The sequence below is a fragment of the Dromiciops gliroides genome, chromosome 2, assembly GCF_019393635.1.
Source record: "Dromiciops gliroides isolate mDroGli1 chromosome 2, mDroGli1.pri, whole genome shotgun sequence".
NCBI lineage: Eukaryota > Metazoa > Chordata > Mammalia > Microbiotheria > Microbiotheriidae > Dromiciops > Dromiciops gliroides.
Genome location: NC_057862.1, coordinates 375,008,486 through 375,032,083, shown reverse-complemented (window position 1 = coordinate 375,032,083; position 23,598 = coordinate 375,008,486). Strand labels below are relative to the sequence as shown.

The 23,598-nt window shown below is 41.8% G+C and overlaps 1 pseudogene; it reads left to right on the top strand.

Annotated features, from left to right (window-relative positions):
• LOC122738922 overlaps window positions 1-22,399 on the top strand; it is a 31,627-nt pseudogene extending 9,228 nt beyond the window's left edge.
• The last annotated feature ends 1,199 nt before the right edge of the window (window positions 22,400-23,598 follow it).

Sequence of the window (23,598 nt, the reverse complement as noted above, 5' to 3'; positions counted from 1 at the left end):
CATTTTCAATCATTCAACCAACATTTATTAAGCAAGTCCTTATGCTTGATTTGGGAGACATAGAGACAAAAATAAAACCCACGGTCTCTGTCTTCAAGGGGCTTACAGTGTAATTGGGGGATATCCTACATACATGATTGTGACAGGGACAAAGGAGACAGCTACAGAGATATAGCTGCATCCTCTTCTTCAAAGCCTCACCTCCCAAAGGGTCGATCATAGTGATCATAGATTTAGACCCAAAAAGGACCTTAGAAGCCATCTAGTCTAATCACCTCATTTTATAGATGAGGAAATTGAGATATAGAGAGATTAAGTGACTTACCCAAGGTACCATATAGCTAGTAAATGTCAAAGGTGGAGATTTAAATCCAGGTCTTCTGACTTGAAGTTCTGGGGTGGGTGATACCCCATGAAAAGTAGCCTTCAAACTACCCAGTCGTATTACTTGACAATTCATCTCAGCCATGGCCCATGCTCAAAGCTCTACCATTGGGATATCTGCATTTCTAGTTTTCCCATTTACTGTCCTTTCTCAGTCTAGCTGGCTCTTTTTTTTCTTGCCCTCAGCCAGACCTTCCAGTAAAGACAACAGTTAGATGTGTGGCTCAATCACAGGGAGCATTGCCCCAGAATCCATGTCTCCCATCAAGCCAGAGCTGTCACATCTGTAGTGGAATTCCCACTCAGGCACAGAAGAAATACAGGTTCCAAAACAGCTCGAGGACTTCAATAAAGGCCAATGAGACTTATCAAGAGATGCCATACCTATAACTGTATCACAAGGGAGATATCTCTCCACCTAGAGCAACCAACCCAGGACACCTTTCTATGCTGGTTATTAAAAAAAAAAAATCTCCAACCTATTGGAGAATCCTTGTAGAGCTTGGCTTCTGAAAGAGAACATGAAGAAAGTTCTTTCCAGCAATATGAAATTGCCAACCTGCCTTACTCTGTATATATCTGTGTGCTTCTTTCTGTCCCTAAAAGAAGGGATGGATGGATGAATGAATGAATGAATGAATGAATGAATGAAAAATTAATGAATACTAAAGAATTTATTAAGCACCTGCTATGTGCTAGATGCTAGAAAGGCAAATACAAAAGTGAAACAGTCCCTCCCCTCAAGGAGCTTACAATCTAGTAGCATAGGGAGAATAGTGGCCAGCCTATTGTCATGCCAGAATGATGGCAAAACTGATTACTGATCCCAGAGCAGGAGGTAGAAAGGTGGGAGGAAGGGCCCATTGAGGCATCCAAGGTGGTGGAGTCAGATCTATGGGAAACACAGGTCCCTCACATGACATTGAGAGTTCGTGTATGTGTCTCAGTGGGAATGAAAGACTAGCTGGGCTCTAGCTCATCAAGCAGCCAATGAGAGCGAGCTTTAACTCCGCCTATTGCTTCCCATCACTGTATATTCTGAGGTTCTCCAGTGCCCAAGAGCAATAAAATAATGAGGGCAGATTCCATCCCCTCAGAGTTCTACTGACTCAGCTGCCTTCTTTCTGTCCTGTGCTGAACCCAGGTTAACCCCTCACCTCCTGAACACAGACGGTATCAAGCAATGCCTGGGAAAGGTGCCAGGAGTCCACTGAGAGTAGACAGAGGATAAAGTAGTAATGACATGTAGTGAAAAGCATGTGGACTTAGAGTCCATAGACCCAAGATTCAAGTCCTGGCTTCTATATTTACTTGCTATGTGACCTGGGGGTGAGTGGTGGGGGAGATCAAGTGAGAAAATATATGTAAAGTGCTCTGAAAACTTTAAAGCACTATATGAATGAGTTATTAGTAAACATCTTCATTTCTCTGAACCTGTTTCCTCATCTGTAAAATAGAAATAAAAAGACTGGAACTACCTACCTCACAGGATTATTGTGTGGAAAGTGCTTTGCAGACTTTACGGTGCTATAGAAATGTAAATTATTATTACCATTATTGTTATTCATGTTCAATCACTGGGCATCTGGGAAGCCTAGAGGGAGGATTGGGGACATCAGAAGGTAGGAAAGGTGGCAGAAAGAAGATATGGGTCAATCCACAGACAATAATGACCTGCTTTGTTCCTGACCTGGAAGTTTAATTCAATGGCAATAGTTAGGGGTAGGCAATGTTGCATGGAAGAGAGAACCACAAGTTAGTTATTCAATATTTAAATCATCACCATTAGGATAAAGAGATAAGAAATTTTATTTTATCCTAGTGCAATAGAGATTTCACTCCTATAGAAAATTGGATAAGGAAAGCTCTAAAATGCAGGTAGGCACTTTTTTCTGCAAATACACAGAACTCTTCAGTGTAGCTACATAAGATTAAAATGTAATTGGGGAATATTTAACAAAATAAATAAAAATACAAAAGAACATATGTATGTCCTCCTTCCAACAGCACCGAGGCCAACTGAAAGTAAAATTTCACTCCTTAATTTTCTTAGAGTTCTTCATATCTAGGAGCCTGTGATCCTATGATCTAGATCTTTTTAACTCATTCTAGCTTGTACTACATGCCTTTATGTCTTTGTTGTAACCCTCCATTGGACTAGACTGTGAGACAAATGAAAACCCGGAGAGACAGTTTCTGGGTAATCAATTTATTAATTATGCTAGCTGATAATCATGGTCAATGGTTTTTGTAACTAAAGAAACCTAATGGAGACACTGAATGTCTTAAATATTTTTTTGAAAGGGAATGCCCCTCAGCTAGATAGCACAGTGGATAAAGCACCGGCCCTGGATTCAGGAGGACCTGAGTTCAAATACGGCCTCAGACACTTGACACTTACTAGCTGTGTGACCCTGGGCAAGTCACTTAACCCCAATTGCCCAGGAAAAAAAAACAAAAAAAACAAAAAAAAAGAAAGGTAATGCCCCTGACAGAAGAAATCAACCCAGATTGGTGAAAAATCAATGAGGGGGTAGGCATATTAATGAGGAGGTAAACTAAAAGTCTTCAGCTCCTTCTGTTGGGAATATGGCTTGATCATGAGACTCAGCTGTCTACAGCAATCTGGACAAAAGAAGCCATCTTCACCCAGACCACTCTAGTTGGTTTTCTCCTTCCTGACCTGGGTTACCCTATATTCTAATGGAGTGGGTACAAGGACATGGACTGAATGCTTTGGGGCTGGAATTCACCTACATTAGATTCTATTTGCACCAAACAGAAGGAAGGTGTCCTATTTGGGTGGGGATCCCACCCAAGATCAAGGAGCATGTTCCTAAAGGATTTGGGGAAGTCTTCTCTCTCAGCCTTGTGCTTCAGAGATCAGCTGACTGATCTACAGGGGCTGGTCACTGAATGAGGAAATAAACAGAAAAGGTCGTAATCCAAATGTAATAATTGGTTATTAGTATAATAGAAAAATAAGCACTTCTCTCAACTGTAAGCTCTCTGAGGACAAAGACTCATGAACTTTTTCATCTTTGCATCATGGCCACTACTCAGGTAGTTCAGTGAATAAAACACTTGGCCAGGAATCAAGAAGACCTGGCCTTGTACAATGACTAGCTGTGTGTCCCTGGGCAAGTCACTTGATTTCTGTCTCCCTCAGTTTCCTCATCTGTAAAATGAGGATAATAATAGCACCACTCCTAGGGTTGTTGTGAAGATCAAATGAGATATTTGTGAAACACTTTGCAAATTTTGAATTATTATGTACCTGCTAGCTATTATAAGCAGTAAACACTCGATAAAACACATTTGTTGATTGAATGTTATGCACAGAATGGGACACAAGGGGCAGTGTACAGAGAAACATAAGTCACCCACTAGATTGTAAAGTGTCTGTAAGGATGAGGTATTGTCTTCCCTTGCCTCTTCGTGAGACCTAGATTAGTGTCTTATGTTCCATGTGGGCCTCTCAAAGCACCTTCAAGGATGAAATGTTGGAGTCTCAGGCAGATGGCACATCAGAATTTCAGTCTTAGATTGTCTCAGGAAGATCTTATTATAACCTCACCTAATATGGAAAGACAGATTTCTAAGCATCCCAAGCATAGCCCCAGTGCACAAGATACCCAGCAGCCAGCCTGCAGGGAAGTGGGTAAGAGATGGCAGAGAAACACAGATGCACATGAGGATCCTCCAGAGGCAATCAAACCAAGGGTCAGTATCTCAGGAAAGGCACAGAGTGACTCCCTCATGTCTGGGTTATCTTCTAAGGATGCTAACAATGCAAAAATACCAGTCTCAAACTCCTGAACTTCAAATGAGTCTATGTCACTGAGGTGATGTAACGATTGGAATGACACCACCTGCTGGAGACTTGCTGTAGAAAAGCTCCGCCATGAAGGAAGGTCTTTGAGGGCAGGACCATGAGTCTTTTCTTTGGTGTCAGGAAGTGACGTTTTCTAGTGGGAGGAAAAGGAAGAGCTGGGTGCTCTGACTAGGGCTTTTTCCTGGGGACGCTGGTGGAGAAGGGAGCTAGAAATGCGCTCTCCTTTTAATAGATAGGAATCTAGGCCTTTTCTTCTCTCTTTACCAAATTCTTATTCTCCTTAATAAATGCTTAAAAGTCTAACTCTTGCTAAAGCTTATAATTTATTGGCGACCACTCATTAGATATTTTAGACAGTTTAGCTAGAATTTTAGCCCTTAACAGTGAGTAGCTACTAGCAGCTATCCTAACCTTGGGTATCAAGTGATGTAAATGACTGGCCCATCATAGGCAAGGGTATAAGAGAAGGTTTGCTTAGACTACAAACAGACAGTTATCAAACACAGGGTAAAAGTTCATGTTGCAAAGACTGGTTCTGGTTCAGCTGAGTTTGGCTGAGCACCAAAACCTTCCCTTCTCTCCCTTTTTCTCCATGGAGATGACACTGGAGAGGTGGAGGGGAAAAACAGTCAGGATGCAGTGGAAAATCTGCTAGGTCTGAGAAGGCAGGAAGCTGCCTAGGTGGGTGTTTTCAGTAGCATCAGGCAAATACCAGGGGCTACATTTGGCTCAACCAACCAATGCCAGAGGATTCAGGAACACTGGATGTGTCATCTTCCACCTTCATCTCTCAACCCAAGAACACAGGCAGGCCTGAAGACAGGAAGAATTCACAGATGCTCAAAAAATGCCAGAGTCAAAACAAAACCCACCAAATCCTAAGGCCACAGCTCAATATTGCCTCAATATTGTCACCTCATAACTAGACCAACTGCTAATCCGCAAATACAAAAACTCCCTAGACTAGTTATAGTTATGCAGTCTATTGATATAAAAAAGAGAATTCTGAGCCTCAAAGATTAATAGCATTGCTTGTCTACTATGTCCAATTACTCTCAAGAACTTATTTTCTGGGGCAGCTAAGTGGCGTAGTGGATAGAGCGCCGGCCCTGGAGTCAGGAGTACCTGAGTTCAAATCCAGCCTCAGACACTTAACACTTACTAGCTGTGTGACCCTGGGCAAGTCACTTAACCCCAATTGCCTCACTTAAAAAAAAAAAGAACTTATTTTCTTTTCCCTTGATATTGATTTATCACTAATTCTACTCTGATGAATATTGGCCACAATTAGGATTATTTGGGGGATAATAAGTGGAAGAAAGAGATACAGGAAGATTTACCTGAAGTAACTGGGCAAGAATTAGGAGAACACATGGAAGCAATAGCAGAGCTGGATGATTTATAAAACATATATAGAGGTAATGAAGGATGAATACAAAATCATGGCATGGCCCTATAAGAATAGTGTCAGGTGTGTTGAATCTCAAAATGATCTGAAGCTAATGAGGAACATGAGAGAAAATAAAAATAGGGTTTTTTTTTTTCAAATCTATAACTGGGGGATCAAAGATGCCTTAAGTCTGCTTCTCAGGATGAACAGGATGCTGATTACAGCAGAGCTCGTCAACTTATTTTGATTCCATTTCCCATGCCAAAGTGAATGATCTTTGGACTAGAATGAACAAAGCAAACATGGACAACATCAAGTTGATATCCAAAGTAAATCAGGAGAACACAACACCTTTCTGCCATTGGTAGATTCGTATCATCAAGCCCAAATGAACTACATCCCAAGGGGCCGAAAGAGCTGGCAGATGTGATTATTGAGCCATCATCAGTGATTTCTGAACAATTAAGGATAATGGGAGAGAAGTACCTCAGGACAGAAGTAGGTAAATGTCCCAATTTTCATAAAAGAAAGGAAGGTAGAGTCTGCAAAACCACAGGCCAATGAGCTTGACTTGGATTCCTGGCAAAATTCTGTAATACATTAGTAAGAGGATGGTAAATTGACTGCTTCAAATGGAAGTGGTAGTAATCACAAAAGGCCAACAGAGTCTCATTAAGAATCCCCATGCTACCCTATACTCATTAAATTGTCTTGGGCAAGTCACTTAATTTCTCTCGACCTGAATTTTTTCCTCAAGGGTTAATCAAATGCCAAACACTGTTCTAGGAGCTGGAGATACAAATATAAAAGTGAGGCAGTCTCTGTTCTCAAAGAGCTTACAATATATTTTCCTGGGGGTGACACAACATGCTCCCCAATAAAGAAATAACAAATATAGACACAGTAAATAAATGGGGATTGATAAGAGTCACTAACTCCTGGGGGTAATCAGGAAAGACCTATTGAAGGAAGTAGCATTTAAATCCAGCCTTTAAAAAGCCTTTCTAGGAGGCAGAGGTATGAGGAAGGACAGAATTCCAGGCATAGAAAAGGTTCTGCAGAGGTAGACAGGAGAGAGATGGAATGCTGTCAAAAGGGAACAGAGATGAGTAGCATTTTGGGTTGGAGCATAGAGTATGTAAGAGGAAGAATAATGTGGCTTCCATCTGAAAAAGATAGGCTAGGACCAGCTCGTTGTTTTTTGTTGTTGTTGTTGAGTTGCTTTTCAGTCATGTCTGACTCTTTGTGATCCCATTTGAGGTTTTCTTTTTTTTTTTTTTTTTTTTGCAGGGCAATTGGGGTTAAGTGACTTGCCCAGGGTCACACAGCTAGTAAGTCTCAAGTGTCTGAGATCAGATTTGAACTCAGGTCTTCCTGAATCCAGGGCCGGTGCTCTATCCACTGCGCCACCTAGCTGCCCCTATTTGAGGTTTTCTTGACAAAATACTGGAGTGGTTTGCCATTTACTCCTTCAACTCATTTTACAAATGAGGAAACTGAGGCAAACAGGGTTAAGTGACTTGCCCAAGGTCACACAGTAAGTCTCTGAGGCCAGATTTGAACTCAGGAAGATGAATTATCCTGACTTTAGGTCTGTCACTCTATCCATTGTGCCACCTAGTTCCCTGAGTCAGCTTGTAAAGGACTCTAAATATAAAACCTAGGCATTTATTTTTTTCCTCCCTAAGGACAATGTGGAGCCACTGAAGCTTAATTAGCAGTACAGATCAGTGCTTTACAAATACCAATTTGACAGCTATGTGGAGGATGCACTGGAAAAAGCAGAGAATAGATGCAGAGAGACTAATTAGGAGACTATTACAATAGTTCAAGGATGCTTGTAAGCAATCAAGAAAGAACCAATGGACAAGAGAAGTCTGAAAATTAGGCAGAGAGAAGGGATGATCAAATGCAAGCCTCTGGAGGAAACAAAAGGAATGAAATCAAGGACATAAGCCAAAAAGTTGGCATTGACGAAGAGAAGGGCACCTCATCCTCTGAGACTGGAACAGTAATGAAGAGGATGGGAAACGATGTTGAGGCCTTCTGAAGTGTGGAACTGGGCAGTAGAGTCAGCTTGCAGCAGCTGGTCTCAGTTTTTTTCCTCCATAAAATATATCTCTCCCAGAACTAGGAGCTTACATTTTACAGGAAAACAGCACATGTACATAGATATAAGTAAAATATTAAAAAGATATAAAATAATTTTCTTGGGAAGGTAACTATGAAATGGGGGAATCATTATAGGTTCCCTGTAGGAATAGCTATGGAGCTGAGCTTTAAAGGGAGCTACAGATTTTTGGAGGGAGAGGTGAAGAGAGAGTACATTCCAGGCATTGAAGGACGAGTACAAAGTCAGGAAGACATGAAATGGGAGGTGTAAAGAATTAATTGTTATTTGAGGCTTTTATGCCTCAGTGCACACTGGCCTGGGGCTTCGAAAACCACAAACCGCACAGTCCTCTACCCACTGGTTGTAGCCATTGCCATGGCGCTGGCACCTCACGTCATCACCACTCGCTGATGCCTACATGGGCCTGGCAAAATTATAATGATTGGAAGCCTAGTGAGGGCAGTCATGTGACTGTCAGAGCGGCCAGCCAATTGGCTGGGGACTGTGTGGGGGTGCTGGGAGAAGGTATTTTTTCAGGTTGTATAATTTTCCTTTCCCCATTTTATTTCCTTTCCCTTGATCCTACTGATCCTGTTTTTGGTGTTTTTTTTTTTAAGTTCATTTTTGTTAAAATAAATCCTGTTCTGTTTCGAGGGAGGCTGCCAGTCTCCTTCCTTGCCCCAATATTGTGGTGAGCCGCTTAGCTAACACTCCCCAATTAAAAATTGGTCCCCACAGTGGTCAGGTGTAGAGAATTGCAAATAGGCCAATTTGGAAGAGGGCATAGAGGATAATGCATAAGTAGACTAAAGTCACATTGTAAAAGGCTTTAAAAGCTAAACAAGAGATGGCATTTTATTCTGGAGGCAAGAGAGAACCCACCAGAGTTTCTTTAGCAGTGAAATGTCATGGTTGAATCCATGCTTTAGAAATATCAATTTGGCTGCTGTGTGGAGTAAAAATTGGAGAGGGAATGGAACAGAGGCCAGGAGACTAATTAGAATGCTACTGCAACAATCTAAAAGAGAGGTGATAAGGCTCTCAACTGGGGTAATGGGTATGTGATTAAAGAGAAAGGGGCATGTGACCCTGAGCAAGTCACTTAACCTTCATTGCCCTGCAGAGAGAGAGAGAGAGAGAGAGAGAGAGAGAGAGAGAGAGAGAGAGAGAGAGAGAGAGAGAGGAGATGTTGTGGAAGTAGAATGTGATAGATGCTCTGAGGCTAGAATCTACAATATTTGGTGGAAGATTAGATATGTAGATGAGAGAAGAGTGAAAAAAGAAGATGACTTGAGGTTGCAAATATGGGTAAATAGAATAATGATGTGGCCTCAACAGAAATAGGGAAGTTAGGATGAGCAATGAATTATGGGGCGGGGGGGGGGGGGGCCGGGAGTTAATGGGTTCTGGTTTAGACTGTTAAATTTAAAATGCTTCCTGGGCATCTAGTGGATGATGTCTAATTGTCAATCAACAAGCATTTATTAAATGCCAGTGGGCTAAGCACTGAGGATACAAAGAAAAGCAGAACGAAATGATGAGCTCAATGAGCTTAGAAAAACACGAATTGACTTGAACAGAACAATGAAGAGAGAAATGAGCAAAACCAAGAGAATGTTGTACACAGTAACAGCAATATTGTTTTAAGAACAACTTTGAGTTACTAAGTCATTTAGTAAGTATCAAGTGTCTGAGGCCGGATTTGAACTCAGGTCCTCCTGAATCTAGGGCCAATGCTTTATCCACTGTGCCACCTAGCTGCCCCACTAAGTCATTTTTACTATTATAAATAACCAAAGTAATTACAAAGGATTATGAAGGAGGCTTCTATCCGCATCCAGAGAAAGAACTGATAAATAGAAGTATGTGTAGAATGATTTTATATATGTGTGTGTATACATACATATATTTGTGTCTAATGGTAGCCATCTCTATGGTGGAGGGTGGGGGGAGGGAAAGAAAAAAAGGGGGGAAAAGAAAGTTACGTGATAAATTTATTATGTATTTAAAAGGAATAGCAAGTTGTATATAATAGATTTATAGTTTCATGTGCAGTCATCTTTTTATCTATTCCAATGTTATAGAAATGCTTGTTTTATTTCTTAAGGTCAGAATAAGATAAATTAATTTTTTAAGTGGTCCCTATCCAGAAGATTACATTCTTTTTTTCTTTCTTTTTTTTTTAGTGAGGCAATTGGGGTTAAGTGACTTGCCCAGGGTCACACAGCTAGTAAGTGTTAAGTGTCTGAGGCCGGACTTGAACTCAGGTGCTCCTGACTCCAGAGCCAGTGCTCTATCCACTGCGCCACCTAGCTGCCCCGCAGAAGAAGATTACATTCTAATGGGGAAGACCCCATGTTAAAATTAGGTGTATACAAGTTACATACAGAATAGATTGTGTGAGAGGGAGATAGTAACAGATGGAGGACCAGGATGGTTGGTAATAAGGGCTCAGAGATCAGGAAAGAGACTGGATCTGGGAGTCATCTGCCTAGAGGTGAAAATTGAAACCATGGGAGTTACTGAAATCAGAGAGAAAGAGAGAGAGAGAGAGAGAGAGAGAGAGAGAGAGAGAGAGAGAGAGAGAGAGAGAGAACAAAGCTCAGGACAAACCCTTGGTATGACCATGCACAGAGATCATGGACAGAGATGATGATCTAGCAAAGAAGACTGAGAAGTAGCAGCAAGATAGGTAAAAGGAGAACTAGGAAAGAGCAGAGCCAGGAAACCCAAGGGATGAAGGAGTATCTATAGGGAAAAAGGGTAGGGGGCAGCTAGATGGCACAGTGGATAGAGCACCAGCCCTGGATTCAAGAGGACTTGAGTTCAAATCTATCCTCAGACACTTGACACATTACTAGCTGTGTGACCTTGGGCAAGTCACTTAACCCTCATTGCCCTGAAAAAAGAAAAGAAAAGAAAGAGGTTAGCCAAAGGCATCAAATGCTACACAGAATTCAATAAGGATGGGACCAGCAAAAAGGACAATTGGATGTTATCCTTCACTAGTAATCTTGGAGATATCCATTTCAGTTGAGTGATATCAGAAGCCAGAGGGCAAGAGGCTAAGACTGCGTGAAGAAGTAAATAGAGACAATGAGTGTAGACAGCTTTTTCTAGGAGTTGAGGAAAGGGGGAGGAAAAGGGAGGAAAGCTATAGGATGGTAGGTTTGTTGTCTGTTTTTAAATGAGAGGATTGGACTGGATAATCTCTGAAGACATTTGCTGTTATGACATCATATACTGTCATAAGGCCCCTTCAAGTTCTGGAATACTATTCTAGATTGTCATCAAGACACAATGGAAAGAGAGCTGAGCTTAAAGTTGGGTGATATTTATGCTCAGATCCCACTTCCGAAAAGGCATTATCTGTGATGACATAGGCAAATCACTTAAACAAAGCTTCTCTCAAGCCTCACTTTTCTTATCTGCAAAATGGGAAAAGTAATATCGGCCATACTCACCAAAATCAAATCCCATCAAATAAGCATTAAATTTGTACTGTATCCTAGGCCCTTGAAAAGAGACAGAACACTTTTAGCAGGGTTCAGGGAAGGCTGCACAGAGTAGGCTGCACCCTGAAAGAAAAGAAAGATTGTGAAAGGAGATGAGGAGGGAGGTTTCTCTAGGAATGGGGCATAGTCCTTGCAAAAACACTGACAGCATATAGAGTTCAGCAGGAAGTGAGCAGTCTGGTTTGGCTGAAACAAAGTACATGAAAGGTAATAGTATGAAATACATCTATAAAAGTGGGTTGGATCCAGATTGGCAAGGTTCTTAAATGCCAGGTTAAGGGGTTTGTATTTTAACCTATTAGCAGCGGGGACACAAGGAATTTCTGGGTTAGGGCAATAACATGGTAAAACCTGTGCCTTGCAAAAATTATTTTGGTAGCTATGTGAAGGATGAATTGCACACTACAACTGGAGGCAGGGAGACCAGTTAAAAGACTTTTACAATCACCCAGTCAAGAAGTGATAAGCACTTGAATTAGGGTGGTAGCTATCTCTTTAAGGAAACAATAGAGAGGAAAACTGAAGAATATTAGGGAGAAAGAATCAATAAAAATTGGGAAAATATAGATGGGGAGTGGGGTTCAGGAAGGTGATGGTGTAAGGGAAAGAAAAGTCAAAGATACAACTCCAAGGTTTTGAACCTATGTGACTAAGATAATGGTGTTGCCATCAACAGAAAGTTTAGGGAAGATGATGAATTTGAAAATGACACATTTGGGGTGGTGACAGGACACCCACAAAGAGGTTTGTATGTGGTGCTGGCACTTATGTAGGCCTGCAGTTCAGGGAAGAGATTAGATATGAATATTTAGATTTGATACTCACCTACAAAGAGGTGATAATTGGACCCATGAGCACTGATGAAATCATCCAGGGAGAGAGCAGAAGATGAAAAGAAAAGAAGACCTAAGGCAGAGCCTTGAGAAGCATCCATATTTGGAAGACAGAAAATTAATGATGAGCCAACAAAGGAGATGGATAAGGAGTGATCATAAACTCAGAAAGAAAATCAGAAAGGAGCCATGTCATTAAAAATAAGTCAGAGGCGGGGGGAGGGGGGAGACAGCTAGATGGCACAGTGGATATAGCACCGGCCCTGGATTCAGGAGTACCTGAGTTCAAATCCAGCCTCAGACACTTGACACTTACTGGCTGTGTGACCCTGGGCAAGTCACTTAACCCTCATTGCCCTGCAAAAAAAAAAAAAAAAGTCAGGCGAAAGAGAGGCTGGCTGACCGTCAGTGGAAAAAGCTACAGAGCCAGTGGAGGAAAATGAGGACTCCATAAAGATCACTGGATTTAGTAATTAGGAGGTCACTGGTAACTTTGAAAGATCAGTTTTAGTGGGGTACTGATTTCAAAACCAGATTGAAAAGGTATTGAGGAATGTGTGGTGATAGAAAAATGCCCCTTGCTCAATAATTCTCTGGAACTCAACGGCAATGTGTCAAAGGCTCATTTATCTTCATTCTCCTGAGAATGGACACTTACAAATAAGTGCTACAGCCAGCAAATGCAGAGTGCAGGCTCACAGGCCCCATTTTAATCCCTAGTCCCTAACATGAAATGGATGCTCCCCCTGTTCATCACTGGCCGATTACTTAAGGGTTACAGTCTACACATGAACGCTAGCTAACCAGAACAAAGTATTCTTAACCCTAATTTCCATAATTATTCTTTGGGTTCTCAGCCAATGGGGAAGGTGACACAGGGACATTTCTTCAATCTTCCCTTATACGGACACAGATAAGAAGAAGACCTCATTGAGACCAGCTTGGGGCTATTTGAACCATGTGATCTGTTTGACATCGGGGAGGGGGACTGAGACCTTTGTCCTCAAACAGGTCCAGAGGAGTGTAATTTGAATAGTGACGGTTATATCTTTTTTTTTTTAGTGAGGCAATTGGGGTTAAGTGACTTGCCCAGGGTCACACAGCTGGTAAGTGTTAAGTGTCTGAGGTCGGATTTGAACTCAGGTACTCCTGATTCCAGGGCCGGTGCTCTATCCACTGTGCCACCTAGCTTCCCCAACGGTTATATCTTTATTGAGAGGAGACCATTACCCATTTCCTCACATGTGGGAAGGGAGTAGAGGCAGCTGGTGAAGATCTTCTTTCTAGGAGTTCAGCAATGAAAGAAAGGAAAAATATAGGACATTTGAGGGGTTGTCAAGGACAAAGGAAGGGTTTTTTTTAAAGATGGGGGAGGCCTGAGCATGTGTGCCAGCAATGGGGAAGAAGTCAGTAAGAGAGAGGAAAGGAATAAACATTCATATAGCACCTACTATGTGTCAGGCACTGTGCTGACTGCTTTTCACAAATATTATTTTATTTGATCACCAGTAGTTAGATCTACCACTGAAGATGGCAGAGAAAGCGATAAGGCAAAATCTTAGAGGAATCAAGAGAGGATGAGATCAGAGGTACAAATAGAGGGGTTAGCTTTGGCAAGGAGGACTACCTCATGCTCTGAAACTGGAGTAAAGGAAGAGAGGATGAATGAAGCTACAGAAAGGTTTTGAGGGTGGTTATAAGAATCAAGTGAGATGATGTGTGTAAAATATTTTGGAAATCTTATGAATGTCAACTATCAAATCATTTAAAGATTTCTCCTTATCTCTAACTCCATGCTCTATGTTCTAAAGACCTATTTAGCTCTAACATTCTAGGTTCTGGGTCCCCTTCCAGTTCTGACCTCTCATGTTCTCAAAACTTCTCTCTAGGTTGAGATGACTCTGATTCCATTAAGAGAAAGGGAAGGGGGGGCAGCTAGGTGGTCCAGTGTATAGAGCACTGGCCCTGGAGTCAGGAGGACCTGAGTTCAAGTCCGGCCTCGGCCACTTGGCATTAACTAGCTGTGTGACCTTGGGCGAGTCACTTAATCCTCATTGCCCAACAAAAAAAACAAAAAACAAAAAAACAAACAAAAGAGAAAGGGAAGGAGGGGGCAGCTAGGTGGCACAGTGGATAGAGCACTGGCCCTGGATTCAGGAGGACCTGAGTTCAAATCTGTCCTCAGACACTTGACACTAGCTGTGTGACCCTGGGCAACTCACTTAACCCTCACTGCCCCGTGCAAAAAAATAAATAAATAAAAAGAAATGTTTAATGACTATTACTTAAAACTGTGCACATTGTGTCCTCCAATAAAATGTAAACTTCTTGAGGGCTATTTCATTTAGAAAGAGAGAGAGAGAGAGAGAGAAGGGAAGGAAAATAAGAAATGAGAGGATGGGATAAAAATGGGAAGAAACCATAGGAAGTAATATTAGTGCTTGCTTCTCCTTCCCCCCAGCACAGTTTGTAACTATCCTAACCATTTCCTGAGGCCTCCTTTAAGTGCTAGTGGCTCCAGGAAGTATGCCCATTAGACCTCATTACCTGGTGGGTCTTCAATATCCAATCTGATGCAAGTTGAGACTGCAGAGTCAAGTCCAATGTCAACTGGGCCAAAGGAACAACATTAGGACATTGTCTCTGGCCTTGACCACATAAGGCCTCATGGTATACTTGGATAGACTCCTGCTCTGGGTGTCAGAAGACCTGGGAAAAAGTCTGGATTCTGTAAAGTCATGTGACCTTGGGGAGATTATTTGATCTTTTGGGTTTCAATTTCCCCTCTGTAAAATGAGTCATACTTGATGTACTCTAAATGTTAGAACTTCTAGTTCTAACATTCAATGATTCTGGGACCTGCTCTCTTTCACATAAGGGTATATAGTGTACTGACCCAGGTCCAGGAACTCCAAGTTCAAGTTCAAGAGTAAAATAAGATTTGCTAGAGTAAGAGATAATGGAGCTTCTCCTGAGAATCTCTCCTGTGCCTGTGGTCCCAAGTCATATTTAGAAGGCAACTAGGTGACTCACTGAATAGAGCTCCAGGCCTGAGTTCAAATCTGACCCCTGACACTTACTGACTGTGTGACCCTGGGCAACTTAACCTCTGTCAAAGTTTCCTCATCTGTAAAATAGGGCTAATTATAGCACCTCCCTCCAAGGATCAAATGAGACAATACTAGTAGAGCACCCGGCCTATTAACTTTTTTTAAAAAATGTCTGTCATCACATTCAGCATCTTGATATAGAATGCTACATCTAAGTTCTTTTCTTCACTCATTTTGTCTTTCAGAGAAGATAATCAGGATGGGAAGTGATGGTCACTTTCCAAACCAGTCACTGCCATCCACCTAATTAGGCTCCATTCCTCCCCCTAGGACCTGATGAGTGAATGTCTCCTGCCCAAGACAGAGGCTCAAATTTCCTTTCCTAAATAAAATTCCTTTCCCTGCCTGGAATACTGACCCCTCTCCCACAAAAAAAAAAAAAATCCTCCAAAGCCCAGCTTTCATCCAAGGAATCATCCTACCCCAACCACACAATTTAGCACCTTGTTATAAACTGTCTTGGATTCTTCCCTAATTACTGAATGTGTGTAAACTAAACTGTGAGTTCCTTAATATCAGGGAACAGAGAATTTCAGGTTTGGAAGGAGCCTTAAGCAATACCAGTTACTGAAAGGAGATAGAGTAGATAGAGTCAAAATCAATCAGTAAATAAATAACCATTTAAGTGCCTCTTATGCCCCAGACACTGGGGATACAAAAAGAGGTGAAGGTGTGTCTGCCCTCAGGGAGCTCCCAATCTAATGAGGAAAACAACATGCAAACAAATACATGCAAACAACTCTATACAGGATAAATAAAAGATAATACCAAAGGAAAAGAACTAGAGTTAAGAGGGGTTGGGGAAAGCTTCCTGTAAATGATGGGACTTTAGCTGAGATTCAAAGGCAGCCAGGGAGGTCAGAGGTCAGAGTGGAGGAGGGAGAGCACTCCAGGCATGGGGGACAGCCAGAGAAAACGAGCAGATCCAAGAGATGGAATGTCTCATTTCTGGAACAGCATGGAGGTCAGTGTCACTGGCTGGAAAAGTACTCAGTAGGGAGTTAGGTATAAGAAGATTAGGAAGGGAAGAGAAGGATAGGTTATGAAGGACTTTGAATGCCCAAACAGAACATTTATTATTTGATCCTGGAGGCAATGGTGGGGAGGGGAAAGGTTGGACGTGAAATTTAGGCTAAATCGCAGATGAATTACAGTGGGGAGAGACTTGAGGCAGGCAGCCTCATGAGCAGAATATTGCAATAGTTCAAGCATGAGATGATGAGGGCTTACACCTGAATGAATGGTGGCAGTGTCAGAAGAGAAAAGGGCATATTTGAGAGATTTTACAAAGGTAATAGACAGGCCTTGGCAATGGCTTGGACACTGAGGGTGAGAAATTGCCACAGGGGAAAAAGGTGGTGGGGGTCCTTAGGTATTCCTCTTTAAAGAATTACAGCCGGGGCGCTAGATGGCACAGTGGATAGAGCACCAGCCCTGGAGTCAGAAGTAACTGAGTTCAAATCTGACCTCAGACACTTAACACTTACTAGCTGTGTGACCCTGGGCAAGTCACTTAACCCCAATTGCCTCACTAAAAAATAAATAAATAAAATATATTTTTTTAAAAATTACAGCCTTTCCCACACAATTCAATGAGATTAAAATAGTCTTTTATTTGTGTGCTTAGAGAAAGTGACCAAGAGAGACTTCAAAAACTTCCCTCAAGGGGAGATGGTTCAGAGATGTGATACCTTTCTCTTCAGCCTTTATAGAGGACAGATGGTGTGGGGACTGATGGGGTGACCACCTGACTATGGAAAGTTCCCTTTGGGGGTGGGGAAAGCTTGAATGGGGTGGTGGTCCTGACTTCTGGAGTTATCTCTGTCCCTTGGCAAAGATCAGGCAGCAGCCACACCTAATGGGCTTATCGCCCTTTACTTCTTAAGGTAAGTCCATCCTTTAGTTTAGCTTCTCCAGGAGAGTTACCCCAGACCCATATCAGAATAATGAGGAATTGAGGAAGATCCCCATATTTTGAGCCTGAAAGACTAGGAGATTGATGTTTCCCTCTCCAGTAATAAGGAAGGGAGGAGTAAGGAGGGTCTAGAGGAAATATAATGGGTTTCATTTTGGACATGTTGAATTTAAGATATCTACTGGGCATCCAGTTGGACATGTCTGAAAGGCAGCTAGAGATGTGAGATTGGAGATCAGCAGAGAATGTGGGTCAGGGTAGGTAGATTTGGGGACTGCTAGATGGAACAGAGAATATTATACCAGGCCTGGAGTCAGGAAGACCCAAGTTCAAATTCAACCTCAGACACTAGCTGTGTGACCCTGGGCAAGTCACTTAATCCTGTTTGCCTCAGTTTCCTCATTTATCAAATGAGCTGGAAAAGGACATGGCAAACCACTCCAGTATCTCTGTCGAGAAAACCCCAAATAGGGTCAGGAAGAATCAGACACAACTGAAACTACTGAACAACTACTAGTAGATTTGAGTAGTGAGGTAGCATAGAGAGAGAAAAGAAAGGGTCCCAGGATAGAACCCTGAGGGATACCTTTGGTTAGAGGACATGCTCTGGGTAAAGATCCAGCACAAGAAATAGAGAAAGAGCCTAGAGAGTCTAGAATTTAATGTTTAGCTCATTTACAGAATCATAGAATCTCTGAGTTGGAAAAGAAATCAGAGGTGATCTCTTCAAATGCCTTCCTGAATCAGAGTCCACTTACTGGTTGATGCATGCTCTGTAAATGCTTGTTTGATTTATTGATTGCTTAAGCAATTACCTAAAGCCCTCTAGAGACCTATTGGCTACAGAGATTGTTTTCATTGTTGATTAGTGTTCTGTTCCCCTTCCAACCCATCCTCCTTATTCTCCTCCCTTCTTTCCCTCAGGGGAAAGTCTAAAAATTAAATCAATCAATAAAGAGAACCTAAAGATCTATGTCTCCAATGTGAGTAGATTCAAGGAAGTTTCTTCACATCTTGAGGACCACTAAGGATCCTTCCAATTCTAGATCCATTCACCTATGAGCTGATGAGTGGAACCATGAGGCAACCAAGCCACAGAAGGGGATTAATCCAAGTAGTAGAGCTTAGGAAATTGATGGGTAAATCCTTTCTGAAGACAGGGTCTGAGAATCAGGAAAGAAAGAAGGAAGGAAGGAAGGAAGGAAGGAAGGAAGGAAGGAAGGAAGGAAGGAAGGAAGGAAGGAAGGAAGGAAGGAAGGAAGGAAGGAAGGAAGGAAGGAAGGAAGGAAGGAAGGAAGGAAGGAATGAGGGAGGGAGGGAAGGAGGGAAGGAGGGAAGGAGGGAAGGAGGGAAGGAGGGAAGGAGGGAGGAAGGAAGGAGAATCTATTAACTTTGAGTGCTTACTATGTCCCTGGCATGGTGCTAATTGCTGCCCCTACAAAAACAAAAAGAGAAACAATCCCTGTCTTTAGGAGCCTGTATTCTAATTGAGGAACACTATACAAAAATAGGGGAGTGGTAATAGGGGCAGCTAGGTGGTGCAATGGATAAGGTACCAGCCTGTATTGTTAAGGATAATATTCGGATTCGCTCCTACAAAAATGACACTCCAACACCAGGTGAAGAAAATTCGATTTAATCAATATTATAGTACAGGAAAAGAGATATTAGTTTTGCAGCAGCAATAAAGTAAGCAGCCTAACAATGTAACTATTAAAGCAGAAGAGACCACTATGTAGAGATTTAAAGGGAAAATACATCACCAAATCGGGGAAGCACCAACTCCTGGGTCCATTGGCTGGGGGTCCTGGTACACCTCCCAGAGTCCCCATTGGGAATATCCTGGGTAGAGCGTCCTCTTCACGGGTGAGACTCCAAAGAGGTTGGGGCTTACTTTGACTTATATAGTATCTTAAACAAAAGTGGCTTGAAGCCACCAATAGTGGCTTGTATGATGAGCTAATTTTATGACTGACACCAAGTGAGTTTGCGCGGGATCACTGCCAGAGAAGTTGGAATAAACTTTTCGTTCCTCAGGACATACACCTAAGGGGGAGCCAACCCTCCAGGACTACTCCTGGAATTGTTTATAGTCCCTAGGAATGGCTAGTTCCTGGGACCCTTAGGCAGTTAATCAGTGAGATATGCCTAGAAGGGACCTGGCCAGGATCCCAGCAGGACATCCTCCTTCACATTCCCACTCTCAGTCAGAACAGGGGCAATTTCCCACATTAAGCTACAGCTAGAGTTAGCAGAAAACATCTGGGAGTTCATAGAGGGGGCAAACACAGGCTTGTGAGCTAGGCCTATGCCTAGATGATCTTCTAATATTCATTTACCTTTCACAGCCCTGGATTCAGGAGGACTTGAGTTCAAATCCAGCCTCAGACACTTGACACTTACTAGCTATATGATTCTGGGCAAGTCACTTAACTCTCACTTCCCCACAAAAACAAAACAACAACAACAACAAAAATAGGGAAGTGGTGACCAAGGAAGTTAGATGACAAAGTGGTTAGAGTGCCAGGCATGGAGTCAAGAAGGCTCAACTTGCTGAGTTCAAATCTAGCCTCAGACACTTACTAGCTGTGTGACCCTGCACAAGTCACTTAACCCCATTTCCCTCAGTTTCCTTATCTGTAAAATGAGCTGGAGAAGGAAATGGCAACTCTAATATCTTTGCCCAGAAAACTCCAAATGGGGTCATGAAGAATCAGAAACAACTGGAAAAAGGACTGAACAACTGAGCAAGAGAGGGAATCTGGTAAGCCAATGGAAAATAACAGAAGCAAATTGGGTGGGGTGGAACTAGATGGCCTGGGTAATGTGGCATGTGAAAGAGAAACACCTTCAGGAGCTAGATGGACTAGTTTATATTTCATCATCAGTCAAGGGCAAAGAGTTTCCGAGATGAATGGATTAACTTCCCCTAGAGACTCAAGGTCAGAGAATCATAGGAACAGATTTAGACAACTAGAAAGGGACCTTAGAGCTCACTTAGAGTTCAATCCCTCCATTATCCAGATGGGAAGGTCACACAGGCAGTAAGTAGCAACAATCTACTTCAAGAAGAATGTACTTGGTTGTACCTGGGGAGGGGGGTTGGGAGGGAGAGAAAAAAATTTGGAATTCAAAATCTTTCAAAAATGAATGTTGAGGGGGCAGCTAGGTGGCGCAGTGGATAGAGCACTGGCCCTGGAGTCTGGAGTACCTGAGTTCAAATCCGGCCTCAGACACTTAACACTTACTAGCTGTGTGACCCTGGGCAAGTCACTTAACCCCAATTGCCTCACTAAAAAAAAAAAAAAGAATGTTGAAAATTATCTTTACATGTAATTGTAAAAAATAAAATACTATTACATTTTAAGGTGGGGTTGGGGGAGTACTGCTGCCTCAGTGTGATTTGGGGAAGTTCAGTTTACTGAAAGCAGCCGTACTAATTGCTAATAAGAAGCTAGAAATAATATAAAAACTCATTTACATAGTTCTAGGTTGGTTTCAGAATCACAGAAAAGGAAGGAATCTTAGAGGGCTTCTAATCCATACTCCAGCAGGAAGCAACAATGGGTTGAATGGCTTGAATCCCAGCTCTACCATGTACTCTGTGACCTTGGGCAAGTGATCCCACCTCTCTGGACATATTTTCCTCATCCATAAAATGAGAAAATTGAGCTAGATGACCAAACCCTCTGATCCCTCTACAACAGCCCTGACAAGTGCCCACGTCACTTCTATTTCCTGAGGCAGTCTAATCCACTGCCAGTCAGCTCTTATTATTAAGGAGTTTTCCATTTATTGAGCAGAAATTGGCCTCTCTGCCAGTTTTCTGGCAGTGGGAAGAGTTCTGGATTGGGCATCAGGAGTTCCCAGCTCTGCATTCTACTAGACTGGTGGTCTCACCTGTTTTCTTCTCTGTAAAATGAAGGGAACACATCAATAATAATAGCTACTCTGTGCCAAGCATTTTACAGATATTATCCCATTTGATCCTCCCAACAACCCTGTAAGGTAGGTACTCTTATCCCCATTTTAGCATTGAGAAAACTGAGGCAAACAGAGGTTAAGCAACTCGCTCAGGGTCACACAGCTAGTATCTAAGGTTGAATTTGAACTTATGTCTTCCTGTCTCCAGGCACAGTGCTCTATCCACTGGGCCACTTAGCTGCTTTCTGAGTAGGGATTAAGTTTTTTTGTTGTTTTTTTTTAAAACTTTTATTTATTTTTATTTATTTATTTTGCGGGCAATGGGGGTTAAGTGACTTGCCCAGGGTCACACGGCTAGTAAGTGTCAAGTGTCTGAGGCCGGATTTAAACTCAGGTACTCTTGAATCCAGGGCCGGTGCTTTATCCACTGCGCCACCTAGCCACCCCCTGAGTGGGGATAAAGTTTTTTGCATCTCTGAATCCAATGATCCACAGCCATGGTAGCACATTGAGCTCTATAGAGATAGTACTGGGCCAAGGATGAGCTGAATAGACAATGAACTGCTCAATGCAGAGATGAGGGAAAATCATTTTTTAATTGGACAAAGGTGATCCCAAGAAGCCAAGAGGAAAAAATATCTTCATATGTCTTCCTTGTTTAAATCTGTGGGGAGGAACACAAGAAGAAGCATCCAGATGCTTCTGCAAACTTCTCAGAATTTTCTTTTAAAAATGCTCAGAAAGGGGCAGCTAGGTGGCACAGTAGTTAGATAGAGCACTGGCCCTGGAGTCAGGAGTACCTGAGTTTAAATCCAGCCTCAGACACTTAACACTTACTAGCTGTGTGACCCTGGGCAAGTCACTTAACCCCAATTGCCTCACTAAAAAAAAATGCTCAGAAGAGGTACAAGACAATGTCAGCTAGAGAGAAAGACAAATTTAAAAACATTGGAAAAGCTAATGAGGTTCATTTTGAAAGAGAAATGAAAACCTACATACCACCTACAGGAAAAACAGAAAAGTTCAAAGACCCCGATGCAAAGAAGAAGCTTCCTTTGGCTTTTTTCTTATTCTGTTCTGAGTATCATCCAAAAAATCAAAGGAGAGCATCATGGTCTCTCTACTGGAGATTCAGCCCCCAAAAATGGGAGATGCAGAATAGCATCATTACAGTTGACAAGCAATCTTATGAAAAGAAGGCTGCTAAACTGAAAGGAAAATAGGAAAAGGCTATCATTGCATCCAAGGCTACAGGAAAACTTGATTGTGCATAAAAGGGGAGAAGATGTCAAAGATGAGAAGAGCAAGAAAAAGGAGGAGGAGGAAGAGAAGGAAGATGAAGATGATGAGGGAGATGAAGAAAAATATGACAATGAATAAGTTGATTCTAGAGTAGTTTTTTTCTTGTTTATAAAACATTTAACCCCCCTGTGCACGACTCACTCTTTTTAAACAAAATATGAGACTGGGTAAGATTTGTTTTTTAAATTGTACAGTGTCTTTTTTTTTTTTTTTTTGTATAGTTAGCCTGCTACTGAATGCATCTTTAGATAGCCCTATCCTTTAGTGGTATTTTCAACAGTACAGTATGGGGTGGGGGGGGGGGTGGAGAATAACTGCAAACTGACACAAGGAAATTAAAAATAGGTTCTTGTTGGTTTTCAGCACAAATTTGTTAGTTATCCCTTCTACATCACAACTTTCCCCAACTGCAGTTTCCATATATCGCAGATATGCATAAGAAATTAAATGGGAATTTCAGGAAGTTTTGCGGAAGTAGCAGACGACACACAAAGGCCAGCAGATGACACAAAAAAACGTTTAGCACCTCAGAAGTGCATAAAATATATGTATAGTATTTTTACTTAACATTGACCTACATATCACCTATGACCAAATACAGTAAGAGACTGTAAATACTCCACAAAAGAAAAAAATTTCAATGTCTTCTCTGATAGAATTTTTTGGAGGACCAAAAAATTTTACACAGGTTTTCCAGATGAGGGGAGGAAGGGGCAGCTAGGTGGCACAGTGGATAGAGCACCAGCCCTGGATTCAGGAGGACCTGAGTTCAAATCCAACCCATGACAGTTGATACTTACTAGCTGTGTGATCCTGGGCAAGTCACTTAACCCTCATTGCCCCACAAAGAAAGAAAAAAAAAAGGGCCAGATGAGGGAAGGAGTGCCATCCCCTTACTCCCCTCGATGTGGAAGGGATAACTATATATGGATGTAGGTAATTTTCATCTTCAATTGTCTTTAATGCAGCATATGAAATAACATTCTGTTAACTGAATAACACTATGTAATTGCAAGCAAAAAAAAAGTTGCAGCTATTTTGTTGACATTCTGAATGCTTCTAAGTAATTTTAATTTTTTTTTAAATTAAAAAAGATCCTATGATCCTATAGTCACTGTATTCATCCATTCATTTATTTCTACAAACAGCTTCAGGCACTTGAGAAAGTTGTTTCAGTTGTGTCTGACTCTTTGTGACCCAATTGGGGCTTTCTTGGCAAAGATATTGTAGTGGTTTACTATTTCCTTCTCCATCTTATTTTTACAGATGAGAAAACT